This window comes from Lissotriton vulgaris, unplaced genomic scaffold (assembly GCF_964263255.1).
Source record: "Lissotriton vulgaris unplaced genomic scaffold, aLisVul1.2 SCAFFOLD_2141, whole genome shotgun sequence".
Lineage (NCBI taxonomy): Eukaryota > Metazoa > Chordata > Amphibia > Caudata > Salamandridae > Lissotriton > Lissotriton vulgaris.
Window position 1 is genome coordinate 400,577 of NW_028253716.1, and position 17,360 is coordinate 417,936.

Here is a 17,360-nt window from a genome sequence, read left to right on the forward strand (position 1 = left end):
CGACAATGGGGGTGGCAAAAGCAGCCGATCAATAGTCGTGAAATCAGTGTAGGCTCAACACGGTCGCATTATTAGTGTTGACTTCGCACCGCGGGGGTACTGGGAGATTGCCCACTGATCCGGGAAGGAAACAAAGCCCAATTGTGAGGTCGGGCCGGCAACTTCCGGTTTCCGTCCCCGCTGTTGATTCACTACAGCCTGGGTCCGATGCCAACTCGAGTTCCCCGGCTTCCAGTCTGAACAGGCCGCAAACTTCCCAACTCTCCAGCTGCGGTTACCGGCGGTTGATCGGGATGCAGCTTTCAGTGCCCGTCACCTCTTCGATTCCGCTACAACAATCCACCTTCAGGCCGCAGGATAAGTGACAGGATATGACCGGGGGCAACAGGGGTCTTGGGAGCCCTAAGCTCACGCGGCCATCTTGGACGCGCGCACTTTATCTCACTCTTGATTCCACCTCGTGGCTCTTTGATCCAGCACCAGACACTCCTGGCTCATTTATCTCACTCTTGATTCCACCCCATGACTCTTTAATCCACCCCAGACACTCTTGGCTCCTTTACCTCACTCTTGATTCCACCTCATGACTCTTTAATCCACCCCAGACACTCTTGGCTCCTTTATCTCCCTCTTTATTCCACCTCGTGGCTATTTAATACACACCCAGACACGCTTGCCTCCTTTATCTCACTCTTGATTCCACCTCATGGCTCTTTAATCCACCCCAGACACTCCCGGCTCCTTTATCTCACTCTTGATTCCACCTCATGGCTCTTTAATCCACCACCAGACACTCTTGGTTTCTTTATCTCACTCTTGATTCCACCTCGTGGCTGTTTAATCCACCCCAGACACTCTCAGCTCCTTTATCTCACTCTTGATTACACCTCGTGACTCTTTAATCCACCCCAAGACACTCCTGGCTCCTTTATCTCCCTCTTGATTCCACCTTGTGGCTCTTTAATCCACCCCAGACACTCTTGGCTCCTTTATCTCACTCTTGATTCCACCCGGTGGCTGTTTAATCCACCCCCAGACACTCTCAGCTCCTTTATCTCACTCCTGATTCCACCTCATGGCTCTTTAATCCACCCCAGACACTCTTGCTCCTTTATTACACTCTTGATTCCACCTCGTGGCTCTTTAATCCACCCCCAGACACTCTCGGCTCCTTTATCTCCCTCTTGATTTGTGGTAAATAAATTTACCTATTCATTTTTCCGTATAATTATCATTACAAGACAGCTCATGAAAATGAGAGGCAGAGTCCGTGGTATCTGAGTCATACGGGCTTTAATGGCATTATCCTTAAGGATGGAGCATCATGTTCCGTCACCTCTAAGGTTCAGGAAGGGACAGTCAACGTTTTATTAACATTACACATTATATATAGTAAAACTTTACAATTGAATCCAATACAGTAGGCGTAACAGGTGAAAAGAGGGAGATAAGAACACATGTGCGTAAGAGGAGGCGTGAAAAGAGGCGTACACATGGGCGTGCACTGTACATGTCAGAGAAACGTCACAAGATACGTCACATGTGGGTGGATGCATGAAGAAATCTTGCAAAATCAGCAGAAACCCTTAACCTGGATGCGCGCGCAACTAGCATGACGTGTAACTGGGGGCTTTGACTTTAGCACTAGTGGAGGAGACTGGTGTCTGGAGTGTCAGGGCAACCTGTACCTATAACATATCTAGTATCTTATGTTTGGAGGATGTAGTGTCTGAAGTAAAAGGTCTCTCGGGCAGGGGCCATCCAATACTGAAAGCTAGTGCGTGCATACGTGTCTGGGTGCAACGTGCGGAGCCATGGGCCTACCATGGTAACGGAGCCAGTAAATCACTTGCAAGGAGGACAGAAAAGGCCGGGCCCTTTGCTCTGCAGCCGGGAATATGTTTACCTATTTCACTAGACTGGAATGTGTTTTCGAGGAGGCTCAGCAGATAACTGTAGGCAAAACACTGTTTCGGCAGGCAGGCCAGGCTGAGCCAGGCACCGCTGCGCTGGCAGGAGGTAAGGCAGGGGTCAGGGATGCATCTCCATGCTGCAGCTTTCAGAGGCAGAGACAGAAGTGGTTTGAAGTCAGAAATCAGGGCCTAGCTCGGCAGAGCCAGGAAAAACCTAAAAGTGTACCATGTAAAGACGTTGGCATGGCATGTTTAGAAACTGAATTATCGATCCATTCAAGGTGGATCTGGTAGAGGACATGTTAACGTTGGACGCAAATGTATTTGCGTCTTCATATTCGGTCATGGAGGGAAATTACATGTATTTTAAACACGTACATGGAAACGTTGGGGTACACGTTAGGGGACATACTTGACCATAAAAATTTTGATTACCTCATTCCCTCCTTGTCCCCTACGTTCCCTTCAGGATATATCTATCTTCATGAGACCATCTATCTGTTCATATAACATCATCTGTTCATCTTTTCTCAGACGAGAACTGGAACGTGGACTCGGATGTGGAACGCAGGCTGTGGCACACAAGCCGCAAATCGCTGGCCCACATTGTAGGCATAGACAACAACTGAATACTATGAGCAGTATGATTCCTAGGAAGGACAGTAGTTTCCATCCCCAGGCTGATATTACACTCCAGAGCCAACCGGACCAAGTCCAATTGCCTGGATTTTGGTGTAGCTGATGAGCTATTTCATGAAGCCTTGTTATTGCTTTGTATACTGATGGTGCGTTATTAGGAATAAACACACAACAACTGGATCCGATGACTCTACAAGCCCCGCCCCTATCGGCCGGGATGACATCAAGGACAAGGCGGTTCTGAAGAACAACAAGTCTCATAGCAGACTGCTCCTCTGTTAAGTTACCTAAGGGAGAAGTAGTCTCATTCACTACTGCTTCGAGGGTTCTGGTTAACTTGCGTATCAGTTTACTATTGGAGACAGTACCTATGTATGGAAAGAATCCTTTATTGAAATCTATGTGGTGTTCTAATGTAGTTTCAGTCTGATCGACAATTGGAAGACCTCTCTTTTGTCTAACGTGAGTAAGGCGGGGATTCCTGTGATAATCAGATGGGGCTAGAAAAACAGGTGGCAATAGGAAGGCAATAAAACAAGTACCATCCCAGTCTGGAGGTAAACGTATATAGGCTGTCTGACCACAAATAAAATATGAATGTCGGGAAGCTTTGAAAGTAGACTTGCCTTTATCACTGAATTCGACCACAGTAGTACAATCACTGTGTCCTAGATGTACTGAACCACTCTTTCTGACGCATAATACACCTTTTACTGGTAAGACTGATATTGATGGCAAGTCTGGATTAGTCTCGGACTGAACATTTAGAATCATGAGGTTAAGTGTAAAATTACCTAATCCATACACTTCATTTTCTAGATCGGTCCCTGTCATTTGTGGAAGACCTTCCTCGTCTGGGAAACATGCTTTGTTCATAACTGTGTTCAGGTTTCCCCATATCCAATTGCCCCGGGAAACTCTGGATTCAGTGTCTAAAGAAGATATTAAACTAAACCATGCACCACAGGAACCATTATGTGTAAACGGATAAGGAAAGAGGGGCAGAGCTCCCTTGTAGTTCTGATAGGGAGGGAGTCGGCCACATATCCAACAATTAGTAGCATTGCTGGTCTGGTGAGAATGGTGTAACATACGGATGAATGTATTGTTGCGCAGCGCAAGTCGATAAGACAACTCATGTGGGGGCAGTTCACTAAACGTGTGCTCTGCAGTGTCATTAGAAGAAGAATGTGCAATAGGAAAGAACATATGTAACATCCAACTCGTGCAGATTATCGTAAGACTCAGAAAAAACATAATAAGTAACGTTAGAACACAACGACTTCGGAGATTTTTACAATATTTCTGTTTCTTGATCTTCTGTCTATCTCTCTCACTAGTGGGGTCTATCTTATACATGTCAGGAACCTGTCTAACCGCTTCACCCAGGAGGGGACTTAAACAATTAAACTGTCTGACTTACTAGACCTCAATTTTGACTTGTACTCCTGCTGCGGAGTTTTCTCTAGCAGGGGGAGTTTAGAATCAGTCTCTGAAAGTGGGCAGTCCTTAAAGGGAGAGTCTGGCAACAGTCCGTGAATTTTTTTAACATGGCTCGAATGCAGCCATCCCTTCCTCCCCTCCACTTTAACTGCAGTCCTTGTAGATAATAAAACCAACTTCGGCTGCTTCCATCTGGGTTCCAGTGGACTCTTCCGGTCGAAGTTCCTCACGAGGATCAAATCACCTGGGCGGACTTCATGTGGCTTTACTTGGGTATTGTCCGGAAAGGCAGCCGCGACCTGTGAACGACACAATTGTAGTGCAGACATCAAGGAAGCCAGGTAATCTGTCAGCATACAACTGTCAATATCAGTAATCCTACGGGGCATAGGCGTCCGCCACATATTCGGAGGCCTACCAAAGACCACCTCAAACGGGGATAGCCCTGTCCTAGAATGAGCTACCATTCGCATGTAAAAGAGTGCAACTGGCAAGGCAACTATCCAATCTACACCTTTCTCGGCACATATTTTGGCTAGGCGTGTTTTCAGGGTCTGATTATGTCTCTCTACGAGACCTGCGGCTTCAGGATGTCGGACACAATGGAACTTCCACTGATAACCTAACAGGAGTGACACCTGCTTCATAAGCTCGGACGAGAATGGCTGTCCATTATCGGAGTACACGACACGCGGCAAACCGTACCGCGGGAAAAACTCACGTACCAGCTGTTTGGCAGTGGTTACAGCAGTGTAATCGGGGACTGGATATGCTTCTGTCCATCGGGATAGAGCACATACGACTACGAGGACGTACTTGAATCCTCGGCATCGGTCCATCTGGATATAATCCATCTGGAGGACTTCAAAAGGATGGTCAGGAGGATGAAATCCACCCTGTTCCACGGGGACACCTTTTCCTGGATTGAACTGACAACAGATCATGCAAGTACGCACTTTCTGTTTTGCGGCTGCTCGTAAATGTTTGTTGTACCAGAGATTCTGTAAACTGTCTAACATGGCTTTCTCTCCTAAGTGTGCTGGACTATGTGCTGTGTTAATTATAACTTGAACCATAGAGTCGGGGAGGAACCATGTGGCCCTTCCCTTCGTCATCCATCCCTGATCTGTTTGGATCCCTCCTTGTTCAGTCCAATTCTTGATTTCATCTGGTGTGGCATGTGTCTGTATGTCGAGTACATCTAGAATGGGATCCTTAACTGTCAGGCAATGTGTCAGTGTAGTCGGATCAGTCTTTGTCATGTCAGTCGGAATATCTGTCTGAGCAGGTTATTTGGCTGTACGATCTGCCAGGTCATTACCCTGGGAAATAGTGTCGGTGACTTTGGTATGTGCTTTGCATTTCATAATGGCTATGGCTGTCAGCAAGTGTATTGTTTCTAACAGGGCTTGAATAAGGGGACCATGCTGGATCTTGGTACCGTGAGAAGTTAAAAAACCTCTCTCTTCCCAAAGGACTCCGAAGTCGTGAACGACTCCGAATGCATACTGTGAGTCTGTGTATATGTTAACTTTCTTGTTCTTGGCTAGTATACAGGCTTGAGTCAGAGCAATGAGCTCTGCAGCTTGAGCAGATAGTGTGTCAATACGGTGTGTTTCTATGACTTCAGTTTCAGTGGTCACTGCATAGGCGGCCCCTAATTCTCCTGTACTTGTTCTCATACATGAACCATCCACGTAAAGTGTCAGGTCTGGATCGGTCAATGCAATATCTGTCAAGTCTTGTCGGGGCTTCGTCACTGTATTAATGACTTCTACACAGTCATGTGGTGCTGGATCAGTTGAACTCAAGGGTAACAATGTGGCAGGATTAAGTATGTTGCAACGTCTGATTTCTATGTGTGGCTGGAACAGTGTCAATTCATAACCTGTCAGTCGTGCTATAGTCAAGTGCTGAGTCTGGGTACGGTTCAGAAGTACTTCCACAGAATGTGGAACCTGTACTGTCAAGGGATGTCCTAACACTATTGAATCGCTTTGTCTGACAGCTAGAGCTGTAGCTGCAACTGATTTTAAGCATGCAGGCAAAGCCTGGGCTACTGGATCCAATGTACTAGAAAAATAAGCACAAGGCTTATGATGTCCTGCTTGATCTTGTGTGAGAACAGATAACGCTGTGCCATCACGTTCTGTGACGAAAAGTGTAAAAGGTTTGTTGTAACATGGTGTCGCTAAAACTGGTGCTTGACATAAAGCTTTCTTCAAGTCATTAAAAGCCTGTGTATGTTCCTGAGTCCAAGGGAGGACAGTCGAAGTCGCTGCCTCCTGTGTTGTCAACTGTATGAGTGGCTTGGCTAGAAATGCATACTGGGGAATCCATTGTCTGCAGTACGAAGTGAGGCCAATAAAGGCCCGTACTTCCTTTTGTGTCTTGGGTTGTGGCAGATGTGCAATTAACTGAATACGATCTGGTGTCAACTGTCTACCCCACTTGGACAGCAAGTGCCCAAGGTATACCACTTGCTGGGCACAGAATTGGAGCTTCGAAGGGGATACTTTGTGCCCCTTTTCGGCCAGAAAATACAAGACTGTCAGTGACGCACGCTCGCAGTCACGTTCGGTCCGTGCTGTGATCAATAGATCATCAACATACTGTAGTAGAGCTGTGTCAGTAGGCATGTGAATACTGTCTAGTTGTCTTTTCAATGCTTGGCTGTAAATACTCGGACTTTCCGTGAACCCTTGAGTTGCACGTGCAAATTTAAAGCTTCGGCCATTTAAACAGAATCCGAATAGGTATTGGCTATCAGGATGAATGGGGACGCTGAAGAAGGCGTTCTTAAGATCAATTACAGTAAAGAACGCAGCTTCGGAATCAATAGCTGTCAATAATGACGAAATATCTGGGACCACTGGATACTGTGGTACTATGCATTTATTGAGTTCTCGAAGATCGATCACCAGTCAATAGACCGGAGGTGCATTTGGGTCAGTTCGTTTAAGAATCGGAATGATAGGAGAATTACATACGTTGGAGTCAGTCTCTACAACTACTCCTTGGGCAATGAGTTCGTCAATAATTTTCAGTAAGGCTGCTACAGCCTCGGGGGCAATTTGTATTGTCGGATTCGGGGCAGTACAACACCTTGCTTGAGTGTAACACAATAAGGAGAAATGTGCATACAACCTACATCAGTTGGACCTTGCGCCCATAAATGCTGTGGAACATTTTTCAATCTGACATCAAAATCTCTCAACACATAATGGCCCTTGAAATCACGAAGGAATAATCTCACTCCTTCTAGGGAACAACATATAACTGCTCCTAGAGCTTTCAGTGTTTTAATACCAAGCAGGTTTTCAGGACATGATTTCGTAAGCAATAAATCTGTAGTTCGGGACAATGGACCAACTGCAAGGGGAACTGGCTGTGATACTTCGTTAACAATAGGCTTTCCTGAAAATCCAAGGGAAACATTCTGTGAGCCTGAGAGTGGTGCCCCTGGGACCTCGTCATGACTAATGGTAGTTCTGCTCGCCCCTGTGTCAATCAAAAACTTTCTGTCTTTCCCTAACACCTGACTATGTACATAGGGACCATCTTGATCTACAGGAACCTCGATAAGGGGCAAGCCAACCTCCCTCTCTAGGCTGTTTCATGTGTACTGCTGATAATCTGGGTAATCGGATTGTGCATACTGGTACATTTGCTGTGTGACGTGTTGTGTTGCGGCAATAGGTTGGGGTTGCGGTACAGCTACTGTCTGTTGCTGTGCATTCTGTGGAGGTTGCGGGATCTGTGGAATATTCTGTTGAACATGTTCTGTTCTAGGCGGACGTGGTCTTTCTTTCGTTTTGCCTGTAGCAATATTGTGTCTGAGAACGGCACATTCATTTATAAAGTGACCTGGCTGTTTACAGTAATTGCAATTCCCTTTAACCGTACTTGTAGAATGACGAGTCTGTGTGTTCTGCGTGTTACCCCTCTTCTGACCATCTGCTGGAACAGACTGGGCAACTAGTACTTTCATTTTCGTGTCTTTCATACGTCTCTGTTCATGATCGTGTTCCTCTCTAATTCTGTTCTGGTTGTACTGTAACATCGGTAACATTTGGGAAGACGTATTAGCTTGCCATGTACTTTCGACTTTCAAAACCCTGTTTTTAACCTTTGGTAAGGAATTCTCGACTAGTTTGGTCACAAAAAGATGTGGGAATGACTCGCTACTGGTTTTCAGGCCACTATTAATAATAAAACATTTCTCGCATCTTGAATAAAAATCACTAGTGTCTTCGTCTTGTTTCTGTTTGCAGGCTGAGATTGCATCCCAGTCTTCCTTTTTAACTGTCAATAATCTAGGCAAAACCTGTACTAATAATCCTGGCAATGCTTTAGTTTTGTCCCCAAGACCTAAACCTGGGGTACGTCTATTTTCTTCGTCTTCTAATTCAGTCCAAACAATCTTTTTATCTCCCACCTCCCATTCTTTTTTTTTCAGTTTTTCGTAAGTCCCTGCTGGCAACAGTACTTTTAACATTTTAAGAATATCAGAATACGTCTAATCGCCCATAAGTAACATGTCTTTTAATTCACGGTGGAAACCTGCAGGGTCTTTATCGTGACAAGGTACAATTTTCTTCATTTCCAATAATTCCATTTTAGTCAAAGGAGTGTATACGAATACGCGTGGAAGCGTATCATCTGGCTTGCGGATTGGATGTACTTCTCGTAAGGGGTTCTGTCTGTCTAGGTGATAAGGCTGTCTTACTGGGGGTGGAACGGAAACAAGACGTGGAGTCAGGAAAGTTCTGTATTTGTGACGTTGTTCTAGAATGATATCAATTAAATCGGTACCTAGCCCTCTCCATCTTCTCAGGAGTAAGTCTTGCAATAGATTATACAATGGACCTGGATCAGATTGCTGATTTTCATACAGTGTAATGAGATGTTGGGTCATGTATATACCAGCTAGTCGCTGTTCTTCTGGAGTAAGACTCAAAAACGTTTGCACTACTAAATCATCTTTATATATACTGTCATCCCCGGCCCATTGGACTGCTGACCGGGCTAGTTCCTGATCACGTAAGGTATTAAGTTCATGATAACCTATTCTCTCTTTCAGTATTTTATCAGTGACTTGGAATATATGTTCAAGAGAACATTGCTCTGGTATCGGGGAAAGGAAACGTTTCTTGTTTTCTAGACGAATGGGTCTGTCAAAAGGTCTATCAGAAGAATACTGTTTAGGGAGTTTTACTCGACCTACGTAGGCTATCCTGTCTGGATTCTCCATTGGAGTCTCTATTTCTTCCTCCTCCGAGGAGTCATTCTTGTCTGACTCGGCTTCCTTTTCAGCCTTCTGTCTGGTATGTATTGCTACTATTTCCTTACGGATTTTTCTGGACATGGCATCTATACTGGTTTGTTTATCATGTTTACATTCTGCAATATTTTGACTCCATCTTGTCAGTACACCCACCCCTTCTTGTACAACACCTGTCGGATCTTGTTCCCTTATCAAACAATTAATTAGGAATCGCAATAGTAAACCTTGTGTCTCAACTTTCTGATATGCCATGGCCTCACGAATACATTCTGGCCTCTCCCCCGTTCTAATAAAATGATATATGTTGTCTAGATGTCCTGGCATTTCTGGTAATAACATCAGATAATCTGTAACACGTCGTAGACGCAACGAGGCTAACATCATGTCTCCTGTCTTGCCAGGTACTGGATCATATCTACAATCCGTAAGATACTGTTTAAGTTTTTCATGTGGCATCGCTTTCGGAGTACGCTGTGTTGCTAATTCTCTCATTGTCACTCGTTGTAACTGTGGCGGGGTGTGAAAGTGACCTCCTGTGGCACCTCCTGAGGCAGAACCATGGGCATGACCTGACGTCATGGCGGGAGGGAAAGGTACATGTAACGGGGACTGACTCTGGGTTGCATCAGTCGCAAAAGGATTGAGAGGACCAATAGTAGGGGGACCTGTAACAACAGCAGCAGAAGGGGAAGTGACAACAGGTGCAGGAAGCGAATCTTGGCGTGGAGGGGTCGTGGCTTGATCAGCCGGAACATGCTGCTGTACATTATTAACGGGTGGTACGGGTACATTGGTATATGCTGGAGCTACATCATCTAAATAGGAAGAAAGGAAAATGTCTGCTGCGGTCTTTTTGTGACGGAACCAATGGTGGTGGCAGGTTACGGGGTACTTTCGGGGTCGCCTTGGGCAGGCCCTCGGCCAGAACTGGATACATGCCTGTAATGAGTGCATTTCTTTGGCGGTCTAATTGTTCTAATCTGACCTGTTCTCCTTCTTCTAGTAACTCTTTTTCTCTGGCTTTTTCGGATTCTTCTCTACTTTTCTCTGCTTTTCTTATTGCTTTTTCTGTTCTTCTATGCGATTCTTTACGCCACAATTCTATGGCATCTTTCTGAGATTGTCTGGCTTTCTTTTTCCATAACGCTTCTTCTACTCTCATGATGCATTCGGCATCCCATGTCCCTGAGACAGGCCATCTAAACTTCTCTTCCAGATTCTTGGTGTAATCCACCCATAAGTCTAAATACAACACAGCATCTAAGCCGTGTTTGTGGTACATAAAATATCCTGGAGTGTCCCTAGGCGGGACAGGAACTGCTTCTTCAAGTATCCCTTTTCTAGTACCTATCTGACGTAATTTCGAAAACAGCGGCATGGCTGGAATGACTCGGACGTGAACACAATAAACACAGTAATAAACGGTAAACAATCATTCATACCACAACATTAAAACACATTAAAATATATCGGACTGATATTACCTGGAACACAGAAAACACAGAAAAACTCTCGAGATAAAACTGAATAACTAGATGCACTGCTAAAACAGTACAGACCGGTCTCATAAAGAGACACGTCGGACCGTATCCACCTAAGCGAACACGTCAGGACCAGAATTGTGTACCCAACTCTGTCTTTACCGGGCACAAATTAATGAACCCGTCTAGATGCGTTCCCAACAACGGTACTCACCGGGAAGCAAGAAACTGAAGGCCTCGGAAACTGGACTGGACTCTGGACTGGACTGCTACGACATCGGACTGGCACGCACCACGCTACCACGCATGCGCTTCTGAACAGGTGGGCCTCCGGACACCTCGGACCTTGCTCTCTCGACTAGGGCTCTGGTCGGGATCCTCCGCATTCCTCACCGCCTCGTCTGGACGCCGGACCGCAGTCTACGTCTCCCTCGTGGACCCGAGGGAAGATAGCAGGAAGACCCGCAACGTGCACGGTTTCCGTCGGGATTGTAGAAGGGGTCAAAGGCCGTGTGACTTCACCGGCGAGTGGGGAAGAGGGGGTTCCTGTTCGGGCGCCAAATTATGTGGTAAATAAATTTACCTATTCATTTTTCCGTATAATTATCATTACAAGACAGCTCATGAAAATGAGAGGCAGAGTCCGTGGTATCTGAGTCATACGGGCTTTAATGGCATTATCCTTAAGGATGGAGCATCATGTTCCGTCACCTCTAAGGTTCAGGAAGGGACAGTCAACGTTTTATTAACATTACACATTATATATAGTAAAACTTTACAATTGAATCCAATACAGTAGGCGTAACAGGTGAAAAGAGGGAGATAAGAACACATGTGCGTAAGAGGAGGCGTGAAAAGAGGCGTAAACATGGGCGTGCACTGTACATGTCAGAGAAACGTCACAAGATACGTCACATGTGGGTGGATGCATGAAGAAAAGTTGCAAAATCAGCAGAAACCCTTAACCTGGATGCGCGCGCAACTAGCATGACGTGTAACTGGGGGCTTTGACTTTAGCACTAGTGGAGGAGACTGGTGTCTGGAGTGTCAGGGCAACCTGTACCTATAACATATCTAGTATCTTATGTTTGGAGGAAGTAGTGTCTGAAGTAAAAGGTCTCTCGGGCAGGGGCCATCCAATACTGAAAGCTAGTGCGTGCATACGTGTCTGGGTGCAACGTGCGGAGCCATGGGCCTACCATGGTAACGGAACCAGTAAATCACTTGCAAGGAGGACAGAAAAGGCCGGGCCCTTTGCTCTGCAGCCGGGAATATGTTTACCTATTTCACTGGACTGGAATGTGTTTTCGAGGAGGCTCAGCAGATAACTGTAGGCAAAACACTGTTTCGGCAGGCAGGCCAGGCTGAGCCAGGCACCGCTGCGCTGGCAGGAGGTAAGGCAGGGGTCAGGGATGCATCTCCATGCTGCAGCTTTCAGAGGCAGAGACAGAAGTGGTTTGAAGTCAGATATCAGGGCCTAGCTCGGCAGAGCCAGGAAAAACCTAAAAGTGTACCATGTAAAGACGTTGGCATGGCATGTTTAGAAACTGAATTATCGATCCATTCAAGGTGGATCTGGTAGAGGACATGTTAACGTTGGACGCAAATGTATTTGCGTCTTCATATTCGGTCATGGAGGGAAATTACATGTATTTTAAACACGTACATGGAAACGTTGGGGTACACGTTAGGGGACATACTTGACCATAAAAATTTTGATTACCTCAGATTCCACCTTGTGACTCTTTAATCCACCCAGACACTCCTAGCTCCTTTATCTCCCTCTTGATTCCACCTTCTGGCTCTTTAATCCACCCAGGACACTCTAAGCTCCTGTATCTCACTCTTAATTCCACCTCATGGCTCTTCAATAGACCCCCAGACACTCTGGGCTCCTTTATCTCACTCTTGATTCCACCTCGTGACTGTTTACTCCACCCGAGACACTCTCAGCTCCTTTATCTCACTCTTGATTCCACCTCATGGCTCTTTAATCCACCCCAGACACTCCCGACTCCTTTCTTTCACTCTTGATTCCACCTCATGGCTCTTTAATCCACCACCAGACACTCTTGGTTCCTTTATCTCACTCTTGATTCCACCTCGTGGCTGTTTAATCCACCCCCAGACACTCTCAGCTCCTTTATCTCACTCTTGATTCTACCTTGTGACTCTTTAATCCATCCCCAGACACTCCTGGCTCCTTTATCTCCCTCTTGATTCCACCTTGTGGCTCTTTAATCCACCCCAGACACTCTCAGCTCCTGTATCTCACTCTTGATTCCACCTCGTGGCTCTTTAATCCACCCTAAGACACTCTTGGCTCCTTTATCTCCCTCTTGATTCCACCTCATGGCTCTTTAATCCAACCAGACATTCCTGGCTCCTTTATCTCACTCTTGATTCCATCTCATGGCTCTTCAATCAACCCCCAGACACTCTGGGCTCCTTTACCTCACTCTTGATTCCACCTCGTGGCTGTTTAATCCACCGAGACACTCTCAGCTCCTTTATCTCACTCTTGATTCCACCTTGTGGCTGTTTAATCCACCCCAGACACTCTCAGCTCCTTTATCTCACTCTTGATTCCACCTCATGGCTCTTTAATCCACCACCAGCCACACTCTGCTCCTTTATCTCACTCTTGATTCCACCTCATGGCTCTTTAATCCACCTCAGACAATCTTGGCTCCTTTATCTCACTCTTGATTCCACTTCATGGCTCTTTAATCCACCATCAGCCACTTTCGGCTCCTTTTTCTCACTCTTGATTCCACCTCATGGCTCTTTAATCTACCCCAGACAATCTCGGCTCCTTTATCTCACTCTTGATTGCACCTCATGGCTCTTTAATTCACCCCCAGACACTCTCAGCTCCTTTATCTCACTCCTGTAGGGCCCTGCTTTCTCCCTTTGTCACTTTTTTCATCTTTCCCTTCCTCTTTCTTCCTGCTCGTGTGTTTTTCACTCCCTTGTTATGGGGTCTGATGAGGGAAAATAAGTGCCGGCCTCCAAAACGAGAGTGCAGATGGGCCCCACCTGCGACCACTGGCTCAAATTTATCAACATCTTACCCCTTCTTTGATAAATTGAAGAATTTAGGGCAATCAGGCGGGGTGGGGAAAGAAGAAAAACAGACAGGAAGGAGAGGAACGAAAGGAAAGAAAACACAAAAAAGAGAATGAGAACTCCATGACCGCATCTCCTCGACCCATCACTGTGGACTTCTGATACAGCGAATGTCTACGTCTTAGCTGTTGCTTCTTGCTCAAACGCTATGGAGGTCTTATGATCCTTCGGGAGGGGGTAATCTGGTCTGTCTCATGTTGGTCTCATGATCCTACGTGTGGGGGGTTATCTGATCTGGCTCATGGTGGTCTCATCATCCTACGGGTGGTCTGGCTCATGCTGGTCTCATGATCCTATGGGTGGTCTGGCTCATGCTGGTCTCATGATTCTATGGATGGTCTGGCTCATGGTGGTCTCATGATCCTACGGGTGGTCTGGCTCATGGTGGTCTCATGATCCTGTGGGTGGTCTGGCTCATGGTGGTCTCATGATCCTATGGGTGGTCTTGTCGGAGCAGGCCTCAGCAAGGCCTGCCAGTACAAGGGTTTGCCCTTCCCTGCACAAAGTCCTCAGACCATAGGAAGAAGTTGGCATGGAAACTGGAAATAGAAAAGATAGTGAGGTGGTACTACAATCCAAACAACACCCTCTAGTATTGTATGAAGTACTACCATGAACAAAGAGAGCATGGCCCCTTTATACCCACACAGGGGCTCAAAAGAGGGCTGTACAAACAGTAAGAGCAAACTTTATGTACATATAAGGACATTTCGAAGGCACAATCGATAAGTGGGAGGAGCTAACGGTTCTCGAGACATTCCTAGCTGGAAATAATCACTTACAGATGTGGACCCTACTGAACATGCGCGAAAGTGGGTGTTGCTAAAAATAACTTGTTTCCGGGCAGATTTCAACCACAGGAAACAAGAAGGTAGGACAAAGCACATGGTTAGCACGTGGCAGCATGTAGCAGACAAAATGGCTGCCACAAATACAAAATGGATTCCACCAAATGTTACGGAAATTGTTAAATACAGCATGTCTTCTGCTACTGCTTAATCCAATCGTCGTTAATTTACAACAGATGAACCTTTCAGCATTAGCTGAAGACATTCGATTTCCTAGGATAATCTAGATATTCATCTCTTATGTCTATACTCATCATTTCAGCTATTTCTTTATCCAATATATATTGCAGCTTCTTTTCCGCAACATTTTTCTTGGCTATTATACACACAGTAATTCAAACGGTACATAACATTGGACCACAATGAATACACGTACAGCATGTGAATATTATCGCAATCATTATACAAAGAATAGTCAATAGTTTCCAACCCCAGGCAAAGATTAGAGCCCAAAACCATCCAGAAAAAGTCCAGGGGCCATTCTTTGTGTGAATATCTGTAGCTATCTTGTGCAGTTTAAAAATTGCATCATATACTGAAGGCAAATTATCTGGGATAAAGAAACAGCAACTACTACCAATAATTTTACATGCACCACCTCGGTCTGTTAACATCACATGCAATACCATTCTTTTTTGGAGCGCTACAATTCTAGCAATTTGTAGCTCTTCAGTAAAATTTCCAAGCGCTATAGCTGTCTGTTTAGTAACAGCTTCTACAACTCTAGTTAATCGTCTCACTTTCCTACTATTCATTGCAGCACCCACAAAAGAGAACAGACCCAAATTAAAGTCTACATATTGTTGTAGACTAGTGTCTGTTTGGTCTACTTCATCGGTGCTTATGGTTCTCTTATTTCTATTTAATGAAATGTCGTTGAACAATTTAAAATGTTGATGATATGATGCAGGTGCTAGAAAAATAGGGGGTAATAAGAAAGATACATAACATACACCCGGCCACCCAATTGGTAGTCAATGATATCCGTAACTGCCACATACAAGGTATGTGTTATGCGAAGCTAGAAAAGAACTATCATTTATTCCATCTCTATTCAAAACGGTAATGCAATCATTTATTCCAACAGGAATCTGTCCAACACTTTGTACACATAAATCTGCTTTAGTCTTTGTAACAGAAATCACAAATTGTTCACTTTCGGCAGAGTCTCTTGTCTCTTGTGTTGGTGAAGACATATGGCGTGGAAACATTGTCCGGTCAGTATTCCTCCCATTCCCATTTAGTTCCATTAGCTTGAGGATACCCATCTTTGTCTTGATAACACTCTTTATTCAAACAAAAAAGAAGTCCACCTACTGTAGGCTTTCTGGTTGCAAACAAAAGAGTGTACCAGGCTCGACAAGAGCCATTATGTGAGAAAGGAAGTGGAATAAAGGGGGTTCCTACTTTTTTTTGATGAGCTGGTATCATTCCACATACCCAACAGTTGGTAGTGTTTGTGGCATTATGGGTATGATGCAACATCTGAAAAAAAGTGTTATTAAGGTAAGATTGACGATGCTTCTGCTCATGATACGGAAGTGTGAAATACTGATGCTCCTCCGGGACTGGAGTAGTAGCAACAAAGAACTCACGAGCAGGACTCTTCTTCTCAACATACCAGGTGATTTTTGCCATAATCACCAAAACAAGATTGAACCCTACAGCACCAAAAATCTTCTTCTTTTCCATTCTAGCAACAACACTAATCAATTCTTCCAGAAACTAAAGCACTTTGTCTGAGCTCTTACCCCTTAGGTAGCCGCTGATTTCTTCACCACGGGCCAAAACGGGTGTCACTACACTAATGCATGGCTGATCCCCCCCTTGCCTCATTGGCTCTCTATTTCCACAAACCCAGGGCAGCTCAGACAATTTTCACAGGCACAGCAGACTCTTTTCTCGGTCTCAGATTATATTTCATTGCTCCAGGTTTCGTCTGGTCCGGGAAGAACTCCTCAGATTCGTCAGGTGATATAGTGTGGCCCTTCTCCATAGAAAAAATCTCTCGGTGATCGGTCAGCACAGCAGGTTTCACCAAGTTCGACAATACCTTGCGACAGTGGGTACTATGCACCCAGTTTTTCCTGTTTGTGACTCGAACTGCTGTTCTCGTGGCTTGGAGCACCTGCTCCGGTCCACGCCACCTCTGCTCCAAGCTGCTCAATCTCTCAAAACTCTTGACCATTACATAATCACCAGGTTGGAGTAAGAGGCATTCATCTGTCAGGAAGTGCTTCTCGAACCTGTTGATGAATAGAAACCAGGCTATCAGTTAATTGTGCCAAATAGTCGTTCATTAAGACACAAGGTACATCATATACAGAACTTGGTTTAGGAACTCCCCAGATATTCATGGGTCTACCTCATAGGGAGTAAGACCTGTTCGGGAATGTAGTACTGATCTGATAGACAACAATGCCAGTGGCAACGCATCTGGCCAAGTCAAAGATGTAGAAGCCTGTATTTTCGGTATTTTCAGCTTTAGAGTAGCGTTGTATCTTTCCACCAATCCTGCTGATTGTGGGTGGAACACCACATGGAACTTCTGCTTAATCCCGAATCCCTTCAGGACATATTTAATAACTTCCCCAACAAAATGAGGTCCGTTATCACTCCA